At 57.2% G+C, this 27,741-nt stretch overlaps 1 pseudogene; it reads right to left on the minus strand.

The window, feature by feature from the left end:
- Positions 1 to 27,741, minus strand: part of LOC136548582 (carotenoid 9,10(9',10')-cleavage dioxygenase 1-like) — a 45,224-nt pseudogene that overhangs the window by 5,303 nt on the left and 12,180 nt on the right.

A 27,741-nucleotide genomic window follows, 5' to 3' on the forward strand; every position in this document is an offset into this window, starting at 1 on the left:
CACATATACAAGGCGCCACAGGGCCCGTGATGTGCGCCGAGCCCATGAGCGTGCGTATGAGCGTACCAGCGCCGTGCAGGGAGACGCGCAAGACACAAACTCTACCGGTTGTTAGTATGGAAAATAGATTAGCTTTCTATTATTACTCCTAGATATAGGGAGATTAGATACTTTATTTAGTTGGGCCACAGGCTATATATTCTTGTTCGGAGACTCTTTGGGATAACAAGAAATATTACCAAATATTCCCATCTCTCTCTATCTCTCTCAAGCCGGCGACCAAGGGTGAATCCTGGTCGACGAAGGATAGCGGCGTGGGGGTATAACCCTGCCGGCGACTACGGACCGCGACTACGAACTCCGCAGTCAGGGGCCAGCCATCTTGGGGCCTAACGCCCTTGACAGTCACGCTGAGATATAACATCACCATGAACAGAAATGTAACCTATACCAGTCCTCTGTGGTGCTTCGTTTCTTTATTTCATTCTTCTTGTTGGAGGTTACTGTTTACTTTCTTTCCTAGACTCTAAGCTAGTAAATACATGTAAAATTATGTTCGATTTCAGTCATACCTTTCACGTGTTTTTCTAAATGACATACCTTTCACACATTTGCCACAAGAGATTGTTACAGAGTCCACAACTTGTGCATAGGCATAACTATGTTGCAAGCCTGTGTACTGGTTATTGATCGTTGGGAATTCGATTGAAAACTCTGTTCCAGTTAAATATTCCCCTGAGACATAGTTTGTTTTCAAGTTTAATCTCCATTGGTATAACCGAAAGAAAAATTCCTTGTTAATTTCTTGTTTCATGTGCTTGTCGTCTTCTGTAAGCTCAGACAATCCATACTTGTTCAGGGCAAGTCTTGGACCTGGTATTATAGAGTCTGGTGAACGGAGACCTTGTACCACAACCTATTTAACCGGGGAAGAGTAGTATCTATAAAGCATATATTCTTTGCAGTGATGATAAAATAGAAAATAAATAACCAGTCTCATGATTGTAACTGGAGATGATGATATTAAAGCTCTATGGAGCAAGCTAACCAGTTTCGTGATTGTTATACCTCATCACCCTCTTCAAAACAGTTGATTAGATGGAACATGCAGAATGGTTCAACATTAAACCAGATAACTGAATCTGCATTGCCATAACGGGGCATAACCCCAATTCTCGCATAACTTTCCTTCTCAAACTGCAACAACCTGTGCCGAGGGTTTTCATATTATGTTTGCAAATTTAATCAAGTAGAGCAATATCTTTAACTGAAAAGGTTTTCAAAATTACTTACTGGCCACCTTTGATAAGTCCACTGATGTCGAAAGTAAGTGGTACATCCATGATTACATTGTACCTATATACATCAGGAGACTGAATTCATCAGTGCTTTGTTGTAAATGAAATTCATCAATTCTAGCATCACTTATCAATATGGTGATATTTTAGAAATATCACTCACTTTTTTTTTGATGAAACAGGAGGGATGTGAACCCCTACTGGAATTATATTAAAAAGGTAAAATGACAACCCCTACTGAAATATGTTTCACTTTGCAATTTATTCAGGAAAATGAATTTTGCACGTACTTTGGAGTAACTCCTATTTCATGACAAAATATACATCTGTCCAGCTTGAGATCAACTCTATGCTTTAGTTTCGTTCCATCAGCTGCAGTAAGTTGGAACTTCAACTTGTTTTACCAACCTTGGTATAAAGAATATGATATAAAACTGCAAACTACTGTAAATAAGATACCTGAGACAACTCCAATTACTAGGAATGGCTTCTTTGCATTTATTCCATAGATGACAAGATCCCCTGATCCAGGAGCTACCTAGGTTACGTTCATGTGAATAAAAATGAATTCGTTGGTTCTGCATATCAATAGAGTGTAGAAAGATGTATCATATTTTGGTTTCTAGTTATTAGAGATTGTATAGCCACCGCACATTATACTTGTACTGTCTTGTATTATAAGGCACCTCACCTATATATATGCAACTGGCTTGTGCCTAACTTACTTAGTGACCGAGTGGCTGAGTGGCATTGTGACTAATTGATTCAGTTGGCCATGCGTCTTAGCGATAGAGTGAGTGAGTGACTAAGTGCCAAGTGGGCAAGTGGCCAAGTAGCGTGTAGTGACCGAGTGACTGAGGGGACGTGTAGCTGAGTAGGCAAGTGATTGAGTATCTGACTGACTAAGTGCCGAGTGGCCGAGTGGCTTAATGGCCGAGTGGCTTAGTGACTAAGTAATTGAGTCATGTGCTTGTGCAATATAACTAATTATTAATTGATTCTGTTTTTTTTTGTGTGTGTGACTAAATTTGTGGATTCTGTTGCGACTGCAAGTTGAAACCATCTAGTGAATAATTATTTTCGGAGTGCTTAAATACTTATTTTGTTATATATGATAATGATATATAGGCACGCTACTTTTCCTGATATGACATATGTCACTGTCTTACTCTTTGTTTCTAAGTATTAGGTTCAAAGGATGAATAGTTTCTGTCTACCTCATACTGACTATATTTGGTTGGCAAGGACAGCTGAGTCACTGTCTTGGTTTTTTTTTTTTGGTTGGCAAGACAACAAGTGAGACACATGCCCATGCTAAGAAGTATTTGGTATTTTCCTGCTAGGAGAGCTGAGTTTCTATCTTGTTTCTATTTGTCATGGTAAACATTGATATTGGTGCTACATAGACAGCAGTACCATTATTTTGATATTTGTTATTTTCCTGCTAGCTAAGACAGTTGAGTCACCGTCATGTTTCTAATAGCCACCATAAACTTTGATATTTAGTAATTGTATATTCTGGTTCCCAATTGATGCTTCAGTGTAATCACTGATAGTAGTATCAACCGATTTAGCTTGGTTGTGCATGGTAAAGCTAAGTAGTTATCCATACCTTTGGATGTGCCGTGAAAGCGGGCTGATCCCATTCCCCGCCAATGTCCCAAGTATCGCCAGTGTCGACGCTATCTATGCAGATCTCGTAAGGTAGAGAGTTCTCAGCGATAGCGAACACCCTGCCGGCATGCTCAAACACATTGGTGTTGTTGATGTCCTTGTTCACCTTGCCAAACCTCAGCTGCGTTGCATGTTCACTCGTTTCAAGTGTCAGGTACTAGATCGCAATTACATAAAGTAATAGACTAAGAGAAATTTTACTATGGTTGAAGAAACTGAGCTCATAGACTAATATATAGTACTACATCAAATCTAGATTTGCAAAGTTCTATTTGCTTACATAGTTGAACATGAAGGTGGTGGCTGCAGAGTCGCCCTCAGTGGCAGGGAGGAAGCACGGTTTCTGCCGGGCTGTTTCAAGCTTGAACGTCTCGGATTGCACATAGCGGTTGGCATAGGAGAGTGACCAAGAAGAGCCTGAAGCGCTTTTGGTGAAGTAGAGGGCATGGAGCATGCCCTCACCCTCAACCCATATCTTTCTGGATTGTCCGAAGATTGAGGTCGTCGAATGTTGGGCACCAAAGAGTGGATTGGAACCAATTTTATCAGTTCAGAATAGATTCAGCGTCGGCTTTTCCAAGCAATTCCTCTCCTTGATATGATATGATAGAGTATAGGTATAACAACAAAACTGTTAGCTGTTAGCCCACAGGATCACCGGCTCAGGTGAGTCGACCACTCACCAGTCTTGACGACCACGGCCGAGCACGACAGAGGCTGTCGGACCACACACACTATGGCTAGAGGTAGAAGAAGAGGGAGAACAGAGTAAACACATACAGTACAAGCACCAGCGTTGGCCGGAGCCCTGTGTAGGAGATGGCAAAACTGAACTCCTTTTGTTGAGTTGTAGTGGCAAACTATATATACAACTCTATCCATCTAGTCCTAGTACAGCTCCCATGCTGCTACAGTGACTAGATAACACAGCAGGACTGACTTTTGCGCCAGTCCCTGCATGTGGCTATAGAGCGGCAGGTGAGCCGTTCAATGTCTGCCTCTACAGCGGCTACAGTACCACAGCAGGGGGCCTTTTCGGCGTTGTCTTCCCTTGTTGTGTGTTCACACAAGGAAGCACTAGATTATCTAACAATTCTTCCCCTAATCCTACTGCTATCCCTTGTACCCCCTCCATGCCGATCATCTCTTTCAGCTTCGTGAGTCGAAGATGTCCGAGAGGCTTGGTGAGGACGTCCACGAGTTGTCGACCAGTTTCGACGAACTCGATGACGATCTGCCCTCCATCGACACAGTCCCTGAGGAAGTAGAACTTTAGTCGATGTGTTTGCTCCGGTCATGCAGAACCGGATTCTTCGTGAGTGCGATGGCGGGCTGGTTGTCCACCATCAGTGCTGGTGGGTGAGCTTCCTCGCCGGTCAGCTCTCCCAGCACCCGGCGTAGCCACACAACTTGGCATGCCGCTGTGGCCGTCGTTACGTACTCTGCCTCGCACGTAGATAGTGCCACTACCTTCTGTTTCAGCGACAACCATGAAATTGGAGCCGACCCGAGGAAGACGAGCATGCTAGAGGTGCTCCGTCGTCCATCGATGTCCCCCGCCATGTCTGCAACGCTGAACACAGTGAGCTGCAGCCTACTCCCGCCGGTCTTAGGAAAGATGATCCCTTGATCCACTGTCCCTTTGACGTAGCGCAGTAGCCGCTTCATCGCAGCCTAGTGATCCTCTCTGGGATCCTCCATGAAGCGACTGACATAGCCCATGGCGAATGCAATGTCCGGCCTTTGTGGACTAGGTAACGCAGACCGTCGGCGATGTTGCATCCACCTTCGCCATGGTACTGGCCTTCGTCAGCTTCAGCCGCTCCTCCATCGGAGTCACGCATGGCTTGCACTAAGCCATGCCGCTCTGCTCCAACAGCTTCGAGGCATACGCGTTCTGACCGAGCGTGAGTTCCTCCTTCCCCTATCTCACCTCGATGCCAAGGTAGTAGGAGAGTGCGCTGAGATCGCTCATTCAAAAACGAGCCGCCATCTCGCGCTTGAAGCTGTTGATGTCCTCCATGCGCGTGCCGATGACGATTAAGTCGACCACATACACGTCGACGACGAGCTCCTTCTTCCCCCGTCTTCTCGTGTAGAGCGCGTGCTCGGTTGCGCACCGCTGGAACCCAAGATCGCTTAGCGTGGCATCAAGCTTGGCATTCCATGCTCGTGGGGCCTGCTGCAGCCCGTAGAGCGCCTTGCGCAGTCGGATCACCCTGTCCTCCTCTCCCTTGACGGCGAAACCTGGAGGTTGCCTGACGAAGACCGTCTCCGCTAGCTCACCGTTGAGGAAGGTCAATTTAACGTCCAAGTGATGGACGCGCCAGTCCTTTGCTGCTGCCAAGGCAAACGAACAGACTCCATGCGCGCTACTGGCACAAAGACCTCCTCAAAATCTATGCCCTCGCGCTGAACAAAGCCTCGAGCGACGAGGCGCGCCTTGTGCTTGACAATGGCGCCGAGATCGTCCCGCTTGACCTTGTACACCCACTTCAGGCTGATCGGACGACATTCTGGAGGTGGATCGACGAGCTGCCATGTCTCATTTTCCTCGATCGCCTTCATCTCCTCCAGCATCGTTCGTCGCCAGTTTCCATCGCGCTCCACCAACGTGAACGTGGGTGGTTCCTTTGCACTGACGAGCAGCAGCTCTTGGTCATTGAGCAGCCGACCAGCCAGTCTTGAGGGCCCTGTGCCACCGACGATGTCGTCCGGCCTATGGAACCACACCTCCTCACCTTCGTGGAAGGCATCCACGAACTCAGTGATGCCACTTGGAGGTAAGGCGAACTCAATCAGTGTTGATAGAGTTCCATGTTCCGCCGGAGTGCTCGGCACAACACCTAGAGTGCTCGGCACCCCGGTTGTAGTGCTCGGCACTACTCTTGGACAGCTCGTCACTACTCCTGCAGTGCTCGGCACCACTGTAGGAGTGCTCAGCCTCAGTCTTAGAGTGGTCGAAACCACTGCAAGACCTCTTGGCTCCACTACGGCAGTGCTCAGCACCCGTCCTGGAGTGGTCACCATCCCTTCCGGAGTGGCATCACTCCTGGCGTGCTCGCCATCCCTTCTGGAGTGGCATCACTCCTGGCGTGCTCGGCATCCCTCTAAGAGTGCTCGGCACTCGTCCCGGAGTGCTCGGCATCCCTCTCAAAGTGCTCAGCACCGCCCCAGGAGTGCTCGACACCTCTTCCCCAGCATCTCCACCACCGTGGATGACCAAGTGCTCGACGATGAAGGTGCTGGTGAAGCCGCCAGCTTCCCCCGTGCTTGGACTGGTCCAGTCCCAAGCCACCTTCTCGTCGAACACGACGTCGCACGAGACAAGTACCTTGTCTTCACGTGGGTCATAGAGCCGGTACGCCTTGGTACCCTCCGCATAGCCCAAGAACACCATCGGTGTGCTCCTGTCCTCTAGCTTGGTGAGGATCGGCTTCGTCTTCCTGATGTGGCCGATGCAGCCGAATGTCTGGAGGAAGGACACGCTCGGCTTGCGCCCATACCAAGCTTCGAACGGCGTCTTGCCCGTCAGGGCCTTGGTCGGAGCGCGGTTGAGGATGAACACCGCCGTTGTCACCGTCTCACCCTAGAACCTTGTCGATATGTGTTTGGCCTTCATCATGGATGAGCCATGCCGACCACCGTCTGGTTCCACCTCTCCACCACGCCATTCTGTTGTGGCGAGTACGGTGCGGTGTGGTGTCGCACCACACCCTAATCCATGCAGTACGCAGCGAACTCCACCGAAGTGAATTTGCCGCCGCGATCAGTCCTCAACACGTGGAGCTTCTTGCCGCTCTTGTTCTCCGCGCGCATCTTGAACTTCTTGATCGCCGCCACCGCTTAGTCCTTGCTCGTCAGGAGTTGCAGCCACATGTAGCGACTGCAATCATCCACAAGCAGAAGGAAGTACCACCGACCATGGTTTATAGCTGGCGTGATCGGCCCACCGAGGTCGCCGTGGACGAGCTCGAGAGCGTCCTTCGCGCGATACTTGGCCGCCTTTGGGAATGGTAGCCTCCTCTGCTTCCTGGCCAAGCCGCTGTCACATAGCTCGCCTCCGTGCTTGATGTGGGATAGCCCTCAGACCATCTTCTCCAGCCGACCAAACACGTCGAAGCTGAGATGTCCGAACCAGGCATGCCACATCCACGGTTCCTCAGTGTGCCTTACCGCTAGGCACACGGGCTGCAATACCTTTAGGTCAAGCAGGTACAACTGGTTCAGGGACCTCTTCACCTTGGCAATAAGTCGCTGTGCCCGGTCCCTGATCCTAAGGACTCCGTCCTTGATCAGTACCTCGCTACCGCGCTCATCCAGCTGACCAATGCTGATGATGCTGGAACGTAGCTGCGGGATGTAATATACATCCGTTAGCGTGCGGTGCTCCCTGTTCTAGCACCTGAAGATGATGGTGCCGCGCCCTTAGGTTGCCACCCGTGAGCCGTCATCAAACTTCACCGTACCAGTAACATCGTTGTTGAGCTCGGAGAAGGCTGCCTTAGAGCCCGTCATGTGGTTGTTGGCACCAGAGTCCAGATACCACCGCTGCTCCTGGTCGGTGCCCACACGTCTGAGGTGGACTTGGGCGCGTGGTTCATCGAGGTTGACAGCCTTTAGGGCCTTCCACCGATGTTACCTCTTCCTTCTCCTCGGCCTCGACGTCATGTAGTCCATAGAACATCACTATCAGGATAGTGGCCTCATCATCATCATCAGCTTGCGCCAGATGAGCCTCGGCCTTCTTCTGCTTGCGATTTGGGCACTCCCATGCCTAATGGCCCGTCTTCCCGCAGCGCCGACAAGCGTTGGGGTCGACCTGCTTCTTCTTCACCGAAGAAGCCTTGCCGCGACGCTTGCCATCGCCACCACGGCTAGAGGAGGATACCCCGGAGTTCCTCCAAGCAGCCTACTCCTCCTCTGTCAGCAGCAGTTTGCTGTTGTCCTTTGTCGCTGTTGCCTGCTCTAGGCGCTCATCCACCGCCCGCAGATGGCTTGTCACATCCTCAATGGTAAGGGTGGACAAGTCCAACATCGTCTCTATGGAGAGAGCGATCTGGATGTACTTTGCCGGCACGGAGTGGAGGTACTTGGAGACCGCCTCCTCTTCGTCGATGGTGACGCCGTGGCTCTTCAGCTTGCTGATGAGCGTCTACAAGCGGAGGGAGAAATCCTCCACCGTTTCACCATCCTTCAACTTGAGGTTGGCGTTGTCGGATACCGTGAGAAGGGGTACCCTAAGCAAGAACCAAAAAACGACTGCTTAGACTTCGTAAAAATCGAAACCAGCTAAACACCGCTGGCCTCAGCCGATTCTCCGACTCGCCCGAGGCCCCCTCACCGCTGACCTCGGGCGATCCCCCACCAAAGGCCTCGGTCGACCCCCTCTCGTCGTAGGCCTCGGCCGGGCCGCCGACCCTCCGTCTCGCGCGAGGCAGGCTCGGCAGCACTCCGCTGCCTCTTCCTTCACCCGTCCCTCTGACAAAGCGTCGTGTCGCATTAACTCAGCCAACTGCTGCCCCTGACATCGGCCGCATGCTCGGCACAGTACAGTGGAATGGCCGACAGGACAGGGGGCAGGACTGGGCAGAGGTTACCCGCCACTATGCTAACCACTATGCACATGGTTGACGCCCATGCCTCACTATGCTGCCAACTCCTACTCCGAGAACAACGCAGCGTGGGGAGCCACGTCTGGGATACTGTGGCATCGGAATTAGTACCCAGGACCAATAATTCCCTCCAAGGCCTCAGTAGTTTGCTTCAGGGGCTCGGCAGCCCGAGGATCCATGTCCACCGAGCCCCCCACGATGGCTCGGCCTCGCCATCTGCGGAGCCACAGCTCCCTACGACGTCATCGCACGATGACCAGCACGTCGCCCGCCATGTCCTGCGTCAAGCTGTACTGGAGCCCCACGACGCACAAGATCAAGTATGACCGGCGCGTCACTTCTGCACGACAAGGACGGGGCCACTCCATCGACCATACCACAACAGTGGCCGGCTACAGGGCTCGGACACGCCACCCCCATTTGTAGAGCAGGAGGTCTCGGCATCCTGACGCCAACTCCGCTTCGCGTAAGGCTCCCCAAGGAAGGCCTCGGCAAGGAATGCCGTCTCCGCCCCGCCCGAGGCTCTCCACGGAAGGCCTCGGCAGGAAGCGCGTTCTCCGTATCGCGCGAGGCCTCTCGCGCGAGGCCTCGGCAAGGAGCCTGATCTCCGTCTCGCGTGAGGCCTCATTCTCTGTGTCGCTCGAGGCTGGCTTGTCCATGGTCCATCGCCCCCCGCCTCGGTCGACCCTCTCGACAGCGCGTCACGTCTCATTAATACCTTCAACCACTCCCGCAATCTCAGCCGGACAGCGGCTCAATGTCACAGAATGGCCGACGCGACCCGAAGTCGCGTCAGCGCCGTACCGGCTGGGACAGGGCACGGCGGGGGTTACCGGCAACTGTGTCCCAGCACTGTGTCCACGATCAGCGCCTGGGACAGAGTATGACGGGGGTTACCGGTAACTGTGTCCCAGCACTGTGTCCACGATCAGCGCCTGGGACAGGGTATGACGGGGGTTACCGGCCACTGTGTCCTAACGCTGCACCCACGACCCGCCGCCCGCTCAAGGCCTCGGCACTATACACCGGGGCCTCGGCAATCTCGGGGTTCGTGCCTGCCGAGACCCCCCACCGCAGTACAAGCCTCGACACCGACCATGCCTCGGCCTCGCGCACAATCTGTCCACCAGCGCTTGCACGTTCGCTGCCACGTCCGCTCCGAGACATTCCCGGGGCTCCCACGACGCACAGGACCTGATGGGACAACCACGCCGCTCCAGTATTCCAAGGACGGATCGCTCCTACGGCCACACCGCCACCGGAATGGGCCGCAGGGTTCGGACATGCCACTCCTATTGGCACGACGCCGCATAGTGATACATGTACTGCCCTCGTCCTCCCTTCAACTATAAAAGGAGAGGACTTGGGCCTCGTAGGGGGCAGGAAAAAAGGACGAACACACCGATAGAACTACACACTTCTACGCTGCTTGAGAACAACGCCTCAAGCAGCCCGCACCACCCTCGCCGAGACCTGGGGCTAGCTCCCTCTCTCACCTAGCTTGTAACCCCCTACTACGAGCACTCCGGTGCAAGGAACATAAGATCGATCTCTCAGACTGGACGTAGGGCCTCGATTGCCTGAACCAGTATAAACCTTGTGTCTCTTTGCATCACCATCCGGGATTAGGGGCACGCAGCACAAATTCACTCGTTGGTTGAGGGACCCCCGGTTCTAAAACACCGACAGTTGGCGCGCCAGGTAGGGGACGCTGCGTGTTAGCTTCATCGTCCCAGCAGGACCCGGATGGCAGACCCCATACGACCATTGCGTCTCGGCACCATAGTTTGGTTCGGGAGCCTAGAGTTCATGTCTCTAGGGCATGAGTACGACATGGTGCTCCTTGCCCCTCGAGCCCCACCGTCCGACGATGAAGTCACGCCCCGGCAGCCCAGGCGCAGGTGGCGCCCGGGCGGCCGCTCTCGCCGCGCTCGCCAGGCGCGACGCGAGGAAGGCCACCCCGACGCTACGCGAACCTAGGGCGGCACGCCACTCCCCGCCGATATCCTGCGACCAGCTGTTGGTACGGGGTCCCTGGCTGGGGACCTGTCTGGCCTGAGCCTAGACAAAGGAAAATCGCCGGTGGCTCGCGGCGATGCCCAGTCGTCTAGCTCCACTCCACCACTCCCTGAAGAGTCGACCCCGGCGGGGCAGAATATGGAGACAGCACCGTCCCCATGCCCCTTTGGGTTGAGGAATGCCGCTAGCGCTTTGCTCTTGACCTAAGCACCCACTTCGACTCCTCGGACGAGGCCGAGGCATGGCCCAGGGTGGATTTCTCCGAACTCCACAACCCTGGGGCTTTGCGCCAATTCTTGGCCGCAAGCGACTACTGCCTCGGCTATTCTGACTCCGACGACGAAGGGACTTACGATCCATCTCGCGAGTGCTTCCACGTCGGGCTCGGGATGCCAAGGGCGGGCAAAGAAGACGAGAGGACAGGCAACCATTCCCCGCCCTAGGCAAGGGCGGGCGATGCCACACGTCCGCGTCTTGTAGCCCCGGCGGCACGAAACGAGAATCTCGTCCGCGGGGGGCATCGACGCCCAGACCTGGAGCAGCTCCACGAGCTTCAAGCCAAGGTCGAACAAGACCGACTCCTTCTGCAACAGCTTCGGGACACTCTCGAGCAGGAGCAGCAAGGGCACGGTGAGGGCGGAGGAGCCCGAGGGAGGGCCCGCGACGTCCATCACCGCATCAACGACAATGAGGGGGGAGAGCCACCCCCAATCTTTAATTGGGCTAGCCAGAATGTTGCAGCGGCCGCGATGCTGGTCCGAGCAATGCCCGAGCCCTCCACCACCGAGGGGCGACGGGTCCGCGAAGAGCTCTGCGACCTCCTCAAGACCGTTGCGGTACAGCAGGCCGAAAGTTCCGCCTCCCGCCGGTGCAGAGGCACTTCGGAGCAACCCACGGCGTGACCTCACCGGGGCTAGGCTGCCTCGGTCCGTCCCGAGCCCGCTTGCGCGCCGACGGCCAACGCGGCCCCCTCGGTGCGCGATCGACCTAGAGACCAGCACGAGGCACAAGGTGACCACGAAGTAGTTGGCAGGCGACGGCGCTGCGGCAACAGAGCCGCCCGGGGCTACCACCCACACCGAGGCGGTCGCTACGACAGTGAAGAGGACCGCAGTCCTTCTCCCGAGCCACCTGGCCCTCGGGTCTTTAGTAGAGCCATTCGCAACGCTCACTTCCCAGCCCGGTTCTGGCAACCTGCCAACCTCACAAAGTATAGCGGCGAGACGAACCCCGAGCTATGTCTAGCCGATTATCGCCTGGCTTGTTAGCTAGGCGGTGTGGAAGATGACCTGCTCATCATCCGCAACCTCCCTTTGTTCTTATCAGACTCAGCGCGAGCCTGGCTCGAACACCTTCCTCCCGCATAGATCCACGACTGGCGCGACTTGGTGAGGGTCTTCGTCGGGAATTTCCAGGGCACCTATGTGCGCCCCGGGAACTCCTGGGACCTCAAAGGTTGCCGCCAGAAGCCGGACGAATCTCTTCGAGATTTCATCCGGCGCTTCTCCAAGAAATGCACCGAGTTGCCCCGCGTCGGTGACTCGGAAATTGTCCAAGCATTCCTCTCTGGCACCTCCTGCCGAGACCTGGTCTGAGAATTGGGCCGGAACGTACCAACCACAGCGGCCGCACTCCTCGACATCGCCACCAACTTTGCCTCGGGCGAAGAGGCGGTTGGGGCCATCTTCCCCAACAACGACGCTAAGGGGAAGCAGAAAGACGAGGCCCCCGAGGCCTCGCCCACCCGCGTCCCCAAGAGAAAGAAGAAGGGTCGCCCAGGGAAGCAGGAGGTCCTCGAGGCCGTCCATGTCGCCGCGGCAGATCGCAGGAATCCCCGAGGCCCCCGGGGCCCCGGGCTATTTGACGACATGCTGAAGAAGCCCTGTCCTTACCATCAAGGTCCGGTGAAGCATGCCCTCGAGGAGTGCACCATGCTCTGGCGTTACTACGCCAGGCTTGGGCTCCCCGATGACGATGAGGCCAGGAAAAGGGGCGCCGGCGAAAGGGACGGCGATAAAGATGATGGGTTCCCCGAGGTACACAACGCCTTCATGATCTTTGGCGGACCCTCGGCATGCCTCACGGCGCGCCAGCGAAAGAGGGAACGCCGGGAGGTCTTCTCGGTCAAGGTGGCCACCCCCCAGTACCTCGATTGGTCTCGGGAGGCAATCACCTTTGATCGGGATGACCACCCCGATTATGTTCCAAACCCCGGGCAGTACCCGCTTGTCGTCGACCCGATCATCGGTAACACCCGGCTCACCAAAGTGCTCATGGACGGAGGCAGCGGCCTCAACATCCTCTACGTCAACACTCTGGAGCTCCTAGAGCTCGACCAGTCACGGCTCCGAGGCGGTTCCGCACCCTTCCACGGCATCGTGCCAGGAAAGCGCACACGACCCCTCGGGCGCATCGACTTACCCGTCTGCTTTGGCACTCCCTCCAACTACCGCAAGGAGGTCCTCACCTTCGAGGTGGTTGGATTCAAGGGGGCTTACCACGCCATCTTGGGGCGCCCGTGCTACGCCAAGTTCATGGCGGTCCCCAACTACACCTACCTCAAGCTCAAGATGCCAGGCCCCAACGGCATCATCACCGTCGAGTCCACGTACGAACATGCATACGACTGCGACGTCGAGTGCATCGAGTACGCCGAGGCCATCGTGGAGGCCGAGACCCTCATCGCCGATCTCGACCAGCTTGGTAGCGAGGTTCCCGACGCCAAGCAGCGCGCTGGGACCTTCGAGCCCGTAGAGGCCGTCAAGCTCGTCCCCGTCGATCCCGCCGTCCCCGACGGCCAAGGACTGAAGATCAGCGCCACCCTCGATAGCAAATAGGAGGCCGTGCTCGTCGACTTTCTCCGTGCGAACATCGATATGTTCACGTGGAGTCCCTCGGACATGCCGGGCATACCAAGGGAGGTCGCCGAGCACGCCTTAGATATCCGGGCAGGCTCCAGGCCGGTAAAGCAGCGCCTGCGCTGATTTGACGAGGAAAAACGCAGGGCCATCGGCGAAGAAGTGTAGAATCTCATGGCAGCCGGGTTCATCAAGGAAGTATTCCATCTAGAGTGGTTGGCTAACCCTGTATTAGTCAGAAAGAAAAGTGGCAAGTGGAGGATGTGCATGGACTACACTGGTCTAAATAAAGCGTGCCTGAAAGTCCCATTCCCACTACCACGAATTGACCAAATCGTCGACTCCACTACAGGATGCGAAACCCTCTCCTTCCTTGATGCATATTCCGGTTACCACCAAATCAAGATGAAAGAGTCTGACCAGCTCGTGACTTCTTTCATCACTCCATTCGGCATGTACTGCTACGTAACCATGCCGTTCGGCCTCAGAAACGCAGGAGCTACTTACCAACGGTGCATGATCCAAGTCTTTGGCGAACACATCGGGCGAACCATCGAGGCCTACGTGGATGACATTGTAATCAAGTCCAGGAAGGCCGGTGATCTCGTCGGCGACTTGGAGGTTGCCTTCACTTGTCTCAGAGAGAAGGGCATCAAGCTCAACCCCGAAAAGTGTGTCTTCGGGGTTCCCCAAGGCATGCTCTTAGGATTCATAGTCTCGGAACGTGGAATCGAGGCCAACCCAGAGAAGGTCTCGGCCGTGACCAACATGGGCCCGATCCGAGACCTCAAAGGGGTGCAGAGGGTCATGGGATGCCTTGCGGCCCTAAGCCGCTTCATCTCGCGCCTCGGCGAAAAAGGCCTGCCCCTGTACCGCCTCTTGAGAAAGTCCGAGCACTTTTCTTGGACCGCCGAGGCCGAGGAAGCCCTCGCCAGGCTCAAAGCACGGCTCACCAACCCCCCCCCCCCCGTCCTGGTTCCACCTACCGAGGGCGAGCACCTCTTACTCTACGTCACCACGACGACCCAAGTGGTCAGCGCGGCCGTAGTAGTCGAGAGGCAGGAGAGGGGACATGCTCTACCCGTCCAACGACCTGTTTACTTCATCAGCGAAGTGCTCTTCAAGACTAAGATGCGTTACCCCCACATCCAGAAGCTGGTTTACACCGTAGTCTTGGCTCGACGCAAGCTGCGTCACTACTTCGAGTCCCACCCGGTGACTGTGGTGTCATCTTTTCCTCTGGGAGAGATAATCCAAAATCGGGAGGCCTCGGGTAGAATAGCCAAGTGGGCTGTCGAACTCATGGGGGAAACCTTGTCTTTTGCGCCTTGGAAAGCGATCAAATCACAGGTCCTGTCCGACTTTGTAGCCGAATGGACCGACACACAGCTGCCACCCGCTCAGATCCAATCAGAATGCTGGACCATGTACTTCGATGGGTCTCTGATGAAGACTGGGGCTGGTGCGGGCCTGCTCCTGGTCTTGCCCCTCAGGGTACACATGCGCTACATGATCCGGCTTCACTTCACCGCCTCCAACAATGTCGCCGAATACGAGGCCCTCGTCAACAGCCTGCAAATCGCCATCGAACTTGGAGTACGACGTCTCGACGTACAGGGTGATTCCCAGCTCGTCGTCGATCAGGTGATGAAAGAGTCAAGCTGCCATGACCCCAAAATGAAGGCGTACTGCATGATAGTACGTCGCCTGGAGAACAAGTTCGACGATCTCGAACTCAACCACGTTGCGCGAAAGTTCAACGAGGCCGCGGATGAACTAGCAAAGATGGCATCGGCACGGGCCCCGGTCCCCCCGAACGTCTTCGCCAGAGACCTCCACAAGCCATCCGTCGACTATGCCTTGGCGATGGAGGAGGGCATATCGGCCGAGCCCAACACAGGGCCCGAGGCCCCCTCTACCACCGAGACCCCGCCAGCCGAGCCCAAGGCCATGGCGATTGACGCAGAGCCTCCCAAGGCCGACCAAGGAACGAACTGGCGAGTCCCTTTCCTTGATCGCCTCGTTCGAGGAGAGCTTCCTGCGGACAGAACCGAGGCCCGGCGGCTTGCGCGATGAGCCAAGACTTACGTCCTCTGCAACGGCGAGTTGTATAGGCGTAGCCCATCGGGTATTCTCCAACGATGCATCACCACCGAGGCTGGCCACTCCCTACTTTGGGACTTGCACGCGGGAGTCTGCGGGCACCACGCGGCGCCTCGGGCGCTCGTGGGTAACGCCTTCCACCAAGGTTTCTATTGGCCAACAGCGGTGGCCGACGCCACGTAGCTAGTACGCTCCTGCGAGGGATGCCAGTACTACGCTCGACAGACGCACCTCCCGGCCCAAGCCCTCCAAACCATCCCCATCACATGGCCATTCGCTGTGTGGGGGCTGTACATGGTTGGGCCTCTGCAGAAGGCACCCGGGGGCTATACCCATCTGCTGGTAGCCATCGACAAATTCTCCAAATGGATCGAGGCTCGTCCGATCACTCAGATCAAATCCGAGCAAGCGGTGCTGTTCTTTACGGACATCATCCACAGGTTCGGGGTTCCTAACACCATCATCACTGACAATGGGACACAATTCACCGGTCGCAAGTTCCTAACATTCTGCGACGACCACCACATCCGGGTGGCCTGGTCAGCCGTAGGACACCCAAGGACGAATGGCCAAGTAGAACGTGCCAACGGCATGATCCTACAAGGCCTTAAGCCAAGAATATTCAACCGGTTGAAGAAGTTTGGCAAGAAATGGCTTGACGAGCTCCCATCAGTCATCTGGAGCCTACGAAACACCCCTAGCTGAGCCATGGGATTCACACCATTCTTCCTGGTCTATGGAGCCGAGGCCATCCTCCCCACTGACTTAGAATACGATTCCCTGAGGCTACAGGCGTACAACGAGCAAAGCAACCGCACCGCCCACGAAGATGCCCTCGACCAACTAGAGGAAGCCCGAGACGTCATGCTGCTGCACTCAGCTAGGTACCAGCAGGCCCTACGATGCTACCAAGCCCGGCGCATCCAAAGCCGAGACCTGAAGGTGGGTGACCTGGTGCTGAGACTGAGGCAGAGCAACAAGGGCTGCCATAAGCTGACCCCACCCTGGGAAGGGCCATACATCGTCGCTCAAGTGCTGAAGCCCGGGACCTACAAGTTAGCCAACGAGAAGGGCGAAATCTTCACCAACGCTTGGAACATAGAACAGCTACGTCGTTTCTACCCTTGAATTTCCAAACGTCGCTTACATGGTTTCTCGAAATGCAATAAAGAAGCGTTCTTAGTTGTTATAATCTTTCGAGGAACCCCCTTATAGACAAGTCGATTGTATAGAACCTAAGGACAGTACGATCGTCTCAAAGGCGAAAAGGCCGGCCGAGCCGTGAGAACGGCCTACGCCTCTAGGCTACGGCAGCTCCCTCACCACCTTTTCACCCAAAGGACAACGTAGGCTCCGAGGAAGTTCTGTACAGAGAGCTTGTCTATCAGTAGGGGCTCAACGTCACAATAGCGCTATAAGGGAGACTCGGCTCTGCCTCTACAAAGCCAAGCCTCCCTCGGGGGCTAAAAAGGGGGAACCCCCTAAGTCCCGAACACCGTTTGTTAATGGTCTTTCAAAAAATTTCTACGCCAAACTCTCTCGCGCTCCGATGGGACCTTCACAAGAAACCCAAAGACCAAAAGCTTGTCTCGAGGCCAAAGGGCCGGTTGAGTCGTGAGAACGGCCTACGCCTCTGGGCTACGGCAGCTCCCTCACCACCCTTCGCCGAAGGACGGCTTAGATTCCGAGGGATTTCTTTGCGGGTTCCCAAGATCGAGACAGAGGGCACAGGCTCGGAAGTAGAACAGAAAACGGTTAAAAGATCCACGTACGCAAATACTTTAAAGGCCTTGACGGCCACAAAAACGTCACGATACGGCAACTAACTCAATTCGGTTACATGGCCCCTTTTGGCCCAGGTCAAAGCTCAAGGATCGGCGGCCGGCGCGGGAGGGACCACCTCTTCTTCAAATAGACCAGCCAGCGCTATGCCAGGTGCCTCGGCCGCCTCCAACAGCTTCGCGACCTCTGCATCAGCTTCCTCGTCATCTTCTGGCAACACGTAGCCATCGCTGATAGCCTCGAGGTTGATAGCGTAGTGCAAGGAGATGACGGCCAGGGCGTGCTTGACACCCGTGTGCAACGCCCCCCGGAGCCTCTCGTGGACGCGGCCGCTCAAGGCAATCAGGCGGCTCCCAAGGGAGCTGGCCGATTGGACTCCCTCGACGTCCAGGGCCTCGCAGGCGGTACGGACTGCGCTGCGCAGCGCCTCATGCTCCCGGACCTCAACATCCAGCGCCGCTTGTGCTGCGACGGAGGCCTTAGCCGCCTGGGAGGCCTGTTTCTCTAGATCTACGTCGCAACGAGGGGTCAGGAGTCAAACGCGAACCAGAACAAAAAGAACAAAGAGCATGATTCGGCAGAACTTACCCTCGGCCTTGCTCTTCCAGTCTAAGGCCTCGACCCGAGAGGCCTCGGCCGCCTTGGTAGCCTCGGCCAAGGTGACTTTCGTCAGCTGATGCTCGCTCTGCTCCGCACCAAGCTGCCCGGCTATGGCCTTGGCAGAGGCCGTCGCTTCTTGGGCCCGAGACCTGAAGGCGTCTCACTCCTCCTCCAGTTCCTTGATCTTCGCCACTAGAGGGACAGACTGCTCTTTAGCCGTGGCCAACTCGGCCTGAACGTCAGCACAACGAAGGCGGAGGTCCTCCACTTCCGCACTCCGTGCCGACAAAAGCCCCTAAGCATCGGCGAGCAGGCCCTTCTGCCGCCGGAGCTGGTCCCAGATATCCCTCTCCCTTCGTAGGAATACCAATTTCCCAAGGGATCGGGTCTCGAGCTCCTAAAGAGGCAAAACAAAAAACGCACGTCAAACATTGCGAGGGGGCTCGGAGAGAAAACAACGCGGCACGGGAGAGGAAAGTACTTACCTGGGTGACACCGGGCAAGTCCCATCCCATAATAGTCATCGCTGTCTGTAGCGACCGCACTGCCAGTTGGCGGTACTGCTCGAGGGTATCCCACCGCCCCCCCTCTGCGGTATCTTCAAGGGCGAACACAGGCTCCCCCTCGGGATCAGCCCGGTTCCGCCAGAAAACACGCGGGAAGTTCCACCCATGGGGCTCGGGCCGTAGCCGGGCAAGGGCCGAACTCCCCTCGGCGGGATCTGGGACTGGCTGCTCCGCGGTACTGGCTGCCTCGACATCCGCCGCCTCCTTCCCTTGGGAGGAATCATCAGACGAGATTGTCTGAACCAGGGGCGGTGCCAAAACTTGCTCCGTCTCCACCTCCATCGCCTCGGCCTCGACAGATCCAGGGGCTCTGGCCTCCGCCATCTCTACCTCGATGGCCCCGGCATCCACCGCCCTGACTTCGGAGGTCTCAGGGGCTCCGGCCTCACCCTCAATGGCCTCGGCAATGGTGGACTCCCCAGCCTCCTTCGCCCCAAGACTCACGACATCGCGAGGCGTGGGCTCCTCCTCCACTCGCTCCCCGGCCGCCTCGGCACCCTTTTCCTGGGCAGCCGCCTCCTCCGAAATGGCCCCGCCCGACACCGCGCCACACTGCACGCCAGCCTGTGCCTCCGCTACCTGATGGGCGGAGGAGCTAACGTTCACCTTGAGCGCCTTACGGGGCGCCAAGGCAGGATCTTCCACCAGATGCTTCTGGCTGGAAGCAAAGACACTCCCAAGGTTAGCGTGCGACCAAGGGACAAACAAGAAGTACCACGGACTACACCAGAAAAGACGCTTACCGCGAACAGGGATGCAGCAACTTCGACACCGACAGCCTCCTCTGCAACGGCGGCGGTGGTGGCAGCAGCGCGGCCTCGGTGTCCACCGGTGCCAGCTGGCCTCCGCCGGACCCCGGCACCTCCTCGACCCTCCGCGGAGACGACGGGGTCGCCCCCACCGTCGCTCGCTCCACCTCCACCGTCGAACCCATCAGGCTGACGGCACGCTCCTCCGACACCCGCGCCTCGGGCGTGTCGGCCTCGGCCCCGGGACAGGCCACCACCGGCCCCGGGACACCTCCTCCTCCTAGGAGCGTCAGGCTCCTTGCCGGCGCCCCGAGCACCATCTCCCTAATGTCGGGGAGGTGTTCTAGGCAGGCCGTCCCCACCTCGCGCCCGCCGCCGTCGCCCGAAGAATCCGACACCGACGACGAGGGAGACGGCTCCAACGGGAGACCGTCGAGCTTCTGACGCCGGCAACGGGCGTCCAGCTTTTCGCGTGCGAGGAGCTTCTTCGTGCGCTTCGCCTCCTTGGCATCTTTCTTCTTCTTCTCCTCCTCGGCGCGCGCCCTGTTCATGGCTCGCAGCCGGGCGTCCTCAGGAATGGGCGGCGGGGAGTCTCGCATGTCTCTTATCCCCTATGGGAATGACAAAGTAAGACAACAGACAAAAAAGGCGGAAAACAAGAAGGCCGCGAAAGCGTCGGCAACATCCAACTCACTAGTGAAATGTACCCCCGCGGCGGGCGCATCGGGAACGGCATCAAATCATCGATCTTCGGCTTCCCGTCTACCGCCTCTCTCACCCGACGCAGGGTCTCATCGTCGGTAAGGGCGAAGGCGGACATCTTGGTACCGGCAATCGGGTCGCTCGGGGTCATCTCGAACAGCCGCCGCCGCCGGGCCATCAGCGGCAACACCCTCCGGTGGTGAAAGGCCGCCACGACCACGGCCGCCGAAAGGCCGCGGTCACGCAGCTTCCCCAAGGCCCGCAAGAGCGGCTCCAGCCTAGGCTGATCAACCTTGATGACGCCGTATCCCCACTTCTCTGGTTGACTCTCTACAACCTGCCCGGTATAAGGAGGAAGTCCTCCATCGTCATTGCAGAGGTAGAACCAGCCGTCGTACCAACGACGGTTGGACGATGACAGCTGGGCCGGGATGTAGAGGGACTGCCGGTCTTGGCGCATGTGAAGGGTGCAGCCGCCAGCCCTCTGCACCTTCCGAGCCCCCCTCGTTCCCCCCGGCTTGGTGGTAAACGTCGCTCAGAACAAGTGGAGCCACAACTCCCAGTGGGGAGCGATCCCCAAGTACCCCTCACAGACGGCGATGAAGATGGCCGCCTGCGCGATGGAGTTGGGGCTGAAATTGTGAAGCTCCACGCCATAGTAGTGCGGGAGCGCCCGCATGAACTTATCCACCAGCGACCCGAGGCCTCGTTCGTGGAAGACGACGAAGCTCACCACGTAGCCATCGCGCGGCCTCGGCTCCGACTCATTCCCCGGAGCAATCCACTCCGGCTCGTCAGGGTCGGTGATCGGGCGAAGAAGACTGGCCTCCACGAGTGACTGCAGCTTCTCCTTGGTGACGTCAGACCGCTCCCAGGGATTCGCCGGGAGGATGACGGGACCACCAGCCATTGCGCGGTGGAGGTCGCTGCTACGACGGTAATCTCTCTCTCTCTTTCTTTCAGTCTCTCGCTCTCGCCCTTCTCCTCCCTGGCGCTCTATGCTCTTAGCAACGGCACAGAGGTAGCGAAAGCGAATACGGAAAAGGTAAGGAGGGGGAGGGCGAGGCTCTTTGCGTATTTATGCAGGGACAAGACGAAACCACCGAGCGACGAAATCGGGGAAGTTTCCCCAAAAAATCCGGCGCGGTTATCCAGATCCGGTCTTATCGCCCACGCGCCCACTCCCTCCTCATTAATCGCGCGTGCAGGTACATCCCGTCGGCTGACGCCACGCCGCGTCCGACCACAGCAGCAGCAGGCGCCGTTTCGCCTCCCTGAAAAAGCCGCCTCAAAAGACGCGCCTACCGTTATTAGCTATAGGGAGAGAAATAACCCCCCCGATTCCTTTCAGGCAAAGGAACTGGGCACCGAACCCGCTACGGTCCAGGGGTTCGAAGGCTGGGCCCTTAGGGGTTTCGACAGCCGCCCCAGGGCAACAGAGTCAGGGGCGACTACGGGCGAGCCTATACGAGGCCGAGGCCCAAGCAAGCGAAACGCTTGGGACGCCCTGTGTCATGTTCGAGACCGGTAGGGAGGTCTCTGAATGGGATCCCACCATAGGGAGGCACCGAGCCACCGAGGCCCAGCGAACGGCCTCGGCACCCACTAGAGAAACCCTCTGGTACTCTTGGAGCGCGTCTCTGGACCGCTAGCCGACCCCCAGCAAATGGGGTACGGGCCTCCACTCGGACTTACCCGATAACAGCTCACTGGAAATGCCATCGCTCGCGCCCACCGAGGGTAGCGTGGCATGTTCCACCCCTCCTTCCGAGCGAAAAGGAAGCGCGAGGGTCGAATAAAAAGTCAGGAGAATCCCCGACGGCCCTCTTGCTCCACGCAGAGGCTAAGGGACTCTTCCTGCGAACCATTGCCGAGGCCCAGCGACTTGGGCTCGCACACGAGGGGGCTCGGCAAAACAAACCCTCCTTCCGAGCGAAAAGGAAGCGCGAGGGTCATTCGAAAAGCTAGAAGATCTCCTGACGGCCCTCTTGCTCCGTGCAGAGGCTAGGGAGCTCCTTCTGTAAAAGACGCCGAGACCCCGCGACCTAGGCTCGCACCCGAGGGGGGCTCGGCGGACAGACCCTCACGCACGAGGGGCGAACCAAAAGCCAGGAGGACCTCTGACCGCTCTCTCGCTCCGTGCGAGAGACTCGGGGGCTCCTCCTACAACTTTGCCGAGACCCAGCGGCTCAGGCTCGCACACGAGTGGGCTCGGCAAACAGCTCCCCGTCCGAGCAAAAAGGACGTGCGGGGGACGGACAAAAAAGTCAGGAGGACCCCTGACCACCCTCTCGCTCCGTGCGGAGGCTCGGGGGCTCTTCCTGCACCCAAGATAAAGACAAGCGACCCGAGCCCGTTACGGTCCAGGGGTTCGAAGGCTGGGCCCCCAGGGGTTTCGACAGCCGCCCCAGGGCAAAAGAGTCAGGGACGACTACGGGCGAGCCTGTACGAGCACGCCCTGTGTCGTGTCCGAGACCGGCAGGGAGGTCTCCGAATGGGATCCCACCGTAGGGAGGCACCGAGCCACCGAGGCCCAGCGAACGGCCTCGGCACCCACTAGAGAAACCCGCCGATACTCTTGGAGCGCGTCTCCGGACCGCTAGCCGACCCCCAACGAACGGGGTATGGGCCTCCACTCGGACTTACCCGATAATAGCTCACCGGAAATGCCGTCGCTCGCGCCCGCCGAGGGTAGCATGGCATCTTCCACCCCTCCTTCCGAGCGAAAAGGAAGCACGAGGGTCGTACAAAAAGCTGGGGGAACCCCTGACGGCCCTCTCGCTCCAGGCGGAGGCTAAGGGGCTCTTTCCGCAGCATCATCGAGGCCCTGTGATCCGAACTCGCGCCCACGGGCCCGGCAAACACAATGAAAACCCCTCACTCGAAAGAGAAAAAAGCCCCTGAAGAAGTGAAATCACTCCTCCAGGGCCTCGGGGGCTACACCCGGCGGGTGCGCTCGCGCGCACCCACCGAAACCTCAAGTACAAAACACCATCCCAACAGGAACTATCAAGAGCCAATCCTCGTCAGAACCTCAGGGGGAATGCCACCACTCCCCCCAAGGCTCGGGGGCTACTGTCGGATACCGTGAGAAGGGGTACCCTAAGCAAGAACCAAAAAACGACTGCTTAGACTTCGTAAAAATCGAAACTAGCTAAACACTGCTGGCCTCAGCCGATTCTCCGACTCGCCCGAGGCCCCCTCACCGCTGACCTCGGGCGATCCCCCACCAAAGGCCTTGGCCGACCCCCTCTCGTCGCAGGCCTCGGCTGGGCCGCCGACCCTCTGTAACGTCCCGCCTCTCTGAGGCCGGGCCTGCTTACATCTGGCAGCTTCTCTAGGATATAGACTGCCCTCACAGACCAACACAGGTCTTTTCTGTGCACTTTGTCCTCACTCGTGCACACCCGGGAAGAACTTCTCGGTCGGTCACCCATCGCTCCAAGCCAAGCACGCTTAACCTCAGAGTTATTTATAGATGGGCTTCCGAAAAAGAAGTTACAACTTATTGGTATGAGTATCCTATTAATCCTATTAAGCCCTGGGCCCGGATATTACATCCTCACCCCCTTAAGAGATCGACGTCCTCGTCGATCAATGCCAAGCCAGGAGCGTCCTCTCTTGGCCACGTCCGTGTGTCCAGAGCCAGCGCATGTGCCATGCTGTGTGACCACGCCGGATCCACACCAGCCATGCGCACCATGCCTGCGCAACTGCGACACACGCGCCCGTGAAACCGCGAGAGTCGGCTCTGATACCATTCTGTAACGTCCTGCCTCTTTGAGGCCGGGCCCGCTTACATCTAGTAGCTTCTCTAGGATATAGACTGCCCTCACAGACCAACACAGGTCTTTTCTGCGCACTTTGTCCTCACTCGTGCACACCCGGGAAGAACTTCCCGATCGGTCACCCATCGCTCCAAGCCAAGCACGCTTAACCTCAGAGTTATTTGCAGATGGGCTTCCAAAAAAGAAGTTGCAACTTATTGGTATGAGTATCCTATTAATCCTATTAAGCCCTGGGCCCGGATATTACACCCTCCGTCTCGTGCGAGGCGGGCTCGGCAGCACTCCGCTGCCTCTTCCTTCACCCGTCCCTCTGACAAAGCGTCGTGTCGCATTAACTCAGCCAACTGCTGCCCCTGACATCGGCCGCATGCTCGGCACAGTACAACGGAATGGCCGACAGGATAGGGGGCAGGACTGGGCAGAGGTTACCCGCCACTGTGCTAACCACTATGCACATGGTTGACGCCCATGCCTCACTATGCTGCCAACTCCTACTCCGAGAACAACGCAGCATGGGGAGCCACGTCTAGGATACTGTGGCCTTGGAATCAGTACCCAGGACCAATAATTCCCTCCAAGGCCTCAGCAGTTTGCTTCAGGGGCTCGGCAGCCCAAGGATCCATGTCCACCGAGCCCCCACGATGGCTCGGCCTCGCCATCTGCGGAGCCACAGCTCCCTACGACGTCATCGCACGATGACCAGCACGTCGCCCGCCATGTCCTGCGTCAAGCTGTACTGGAGCCCCACAACGCACAAGATCAAGTATGACCGGCGTGTCACTTCTGCACGACAAGGACGGGCCCACTCCATCGACCATACCACAACAGTGGCCGGCTACAGGGCTCGGACACACCACCCCCATTTGTAGAGCAGGAGGTCTCGGCATCCTGACGCCAACTCCGCTTCGCGTAAGGCTCCCCAGGGAAGGCCTCGGCAAGGAACGCAGTCTCCGCCCCGCCCGAGGCTCTCCACGGAAGGCCTCGGCAGGAAGCGCGTTCTCCGTATCGTGCGAGGCCTCTCGCACGAGGCCTCGGCAAGGAGCCTGATCTCCGTCTCGCACGAGGCCTCATTCTCTATGTCGCTCGAGGCCGGCTTGTCCGTGGTCCGTCGGCCCCCGCCTCGGTCGACCCTCTCGACAGCGCGTCACGTCTCATTAATACCTTCAACCACTCCCGCAATCTCAGCCGGACAGCGGCTCAACGTCACAGAATGGCCGACGCGACCCGAAGTCACGTCAGCACCGTACCGGCTGGGACAGGGCACGGCGGGGGTTACCGGCAACTGTGTCCCAGCACTGTGTCCACGATCAGCGCCTGGGACAGAGTATGATGGGGGTTACCGGTAACTGTGTCCCAGCACTGTGTCCACGATCAGCGCCTGGGACAGGGTATGACGGGGGTTACTGGCCACTGTGTCCTAACGCTGCACCCACGACCCGCCGCCCGCTCAAGGCCTCGGCACTGTACACCGGGGCCTCGGCAATCTCGGGGTTCATGCCTGCCGAGACCCCCCACCGCAGTACAAGCCTCGGCACCGACCAAGCCTCGGCCTCGCACACAATCTGTCCACCAGCGCTTGCACGTTCGCCGCCACATCCGCTCCGAGACATTCCCGGGGCTCCCACGACGCACAGGACCTGATGGGACAACCACGCCGCTCTAGTATTCCAAGGACGGATCGCTCCTACGGCCACGCCGCCACCGGAACGGGCCGCAGGGTTCGGACATGCCACTCCTATTGGCACGACGCCGCATAGTGATACATGTACTGCCCTCATCCTCCCTTCAACTATAAAAGGAGAGGACTTGGGCCTCGTAGGGGGCAGGAAAAAAGGACGAACACACCGATAGAACTACACACTTCTACGCTGCTTGAGAACAACGCCTCAAGCAGCCCGCACCACCCTCGCCGAGACCTAGGGCTAGCTCCCTCTCTCACCTAGCTTGTAACCCCCTACTACGAGCACTCCGGTGCAAGGAACATAAGATCGATCTCTCAGACTGGACGTAGGGCCTCGATTACCTGAACCAGTATAAACCTTGTGTCTCTTTGCATCACCATTCGGGATTAGGGGCACGCAGCACAAATTCACTCGTTGGTTGAGGGACCCCCGGTTCCAAAACACCGACAGGCGTACTCTTGCTTCAGAAGCTAGGCCGTCGCCTTCTTTGCGCGGTTGAAACCGACGCGCATCGCCGCAATAGCCTCCCACGCCTCCTTAGCAGAGCTCTTCGCCCCCAACGGCTCCCTGTACTCCGCCGGTACAGCAGCGAGGATAGCCTCCAACGCTGACATGTCATCTTCCTCATTGTCGGTGCCCTTGTCAGTAATATTCTAGAGCCGTCGGGCTCTGAGCTTGACCTTCATAGTCACCGACCACTCTCCATAGTTGGTGCGAGTCAGCGTCGGCCAACTGGTGCCACTGACCCCCCGCACCGTGCGAACAACAACCTCCGGTGGTGGCTGGGCAACCACAGCAGTGCCACTGCTGTCGCCCATCTTCGAACCGTTCATCATCGCCAGCGGTTAGTCCGACGACAGCGCTTGTACCGCTCTGATACCACTTGTTAGCCCATAGGATCACCGGCTCAGGTGAGTCGACCACTCACCAGTCTTGCCGACCACGGCCGAGCACGACAGAGGCTGTCGGACCACACACACTATGGCTAGAGGTAGAAGAAGAGAGAGAACAGAGTAAACACACACAGTACAAGCACCAGCATTGACCGGAGCCCTATGTAGGAGATAGCAAAACTGAACTCCCTTTGTTGAGTTGCAGTGGCAAAATATATATACAACTCTATCCATCTAGTTCTAGTACAGCTCCCATGCTGCTACAGTGATTAGATAACACAGCAGGACTGACTTCTGTGCCTGTCCCTGCATGTGGCTACAGTGCGTCAGGTGAGCCGTTCGGCGTCTGCCTCTACGGCGGCTACGGCACCACAGCAGAGGGCCTTTTCGGCGTCGTCTTCCCTTGCTGTGTGTTCATACAAAGAAGCAGTAGATTATCTAACATTAGCGACCCACTGGGATCTCCGATCAATCTCTCACTCACGATAACGAGTTCCTTCGCTCGGACCAACGAGGACCGGCGTGAATAGAGTTCAACTTCTATTACAAGATAGACGATGAAGAAGCATGCTCCCCCTTCTCTCTGCTTTTCTACGCTCTTGCCAGCTCACATCGGTTACATACCCATTCCGAGCCACGGACGCGGACGCTCCTAGACCGGGCCCTCGCACTCTTCCTTGGATGTTGGGCTTCCTTGGGCTGGCTTAGATGGGGCGTCGTAACATCCCCCTCCCCTTGGGTCCCGGCTTGTCCCCAAGCCGATGCATTCGGGAACTGCTGGCGAAGAGCTTTGGCGTCCTCCCAGGTTGCCAGCGATGTGTCGAGGCCGGACCACTTGATGAGGACTTGAGCCACCGCACCATCGCTCCTGGGGTGCATGGGGCGTTGGAGCACAACTTCAGGGACTTGTAGGTTGTCGTCGATGTCTGGGAGTGCAGCCGAGACAGTAGACTTGGAGGGAGGCGCCGGCTTCAACAGCGACACATGGAACACCGGATGAACGCTCGACGAAGGAGTTCCAGCTTGTATGCGACGGTGACAATCTTGTCGATCACCTTGTATGGCCCGAAGTAGCGGAACGAGAGCTTCTGATGTGTGCGCGGCGCCAAGGAGGATTGTGCGTATGGTTGGAGCTTGAGGAAGACGTAGTCACCAACCGCGAAGGAGCGTTCCGAGCATCGCTTGTCAGCTTGGGTCTTCATCCGTTGTTGGGCTTGGTGAAGGTGTTGACGCACCGACGCCAGCATTGTTGCGCGTTCAGAGAGCATAGCATCAACATCCGGTGAAGAGGAAACTGAAGTAGCCGATATGCCGAAGTGGCAAGGGGGGTGTCCGTAGAGTACCTCGAACGGCGACTGGGGGGTGTCCGTAGAGTACCTCGAACGGCGACTGGTTCAGGGAGGAGTGGAAGC

The sequence above is a fragment of the Miscanthus floridulus genome, chromosome 4 (assembly GCF_019320115.1).
Source record: "Miscanthus floridulus cultivar M001 chromosome 4, ASM1932011v1, whole genome shotgun sequence".
Taxonomy (NCBI): domain Eukaryota; kingdom Viridiplantae; phylum Streptophyta; class Magnoliopsida; order Poales; family Poaceae; genus Miscanthus; species Miscanthus floridulus.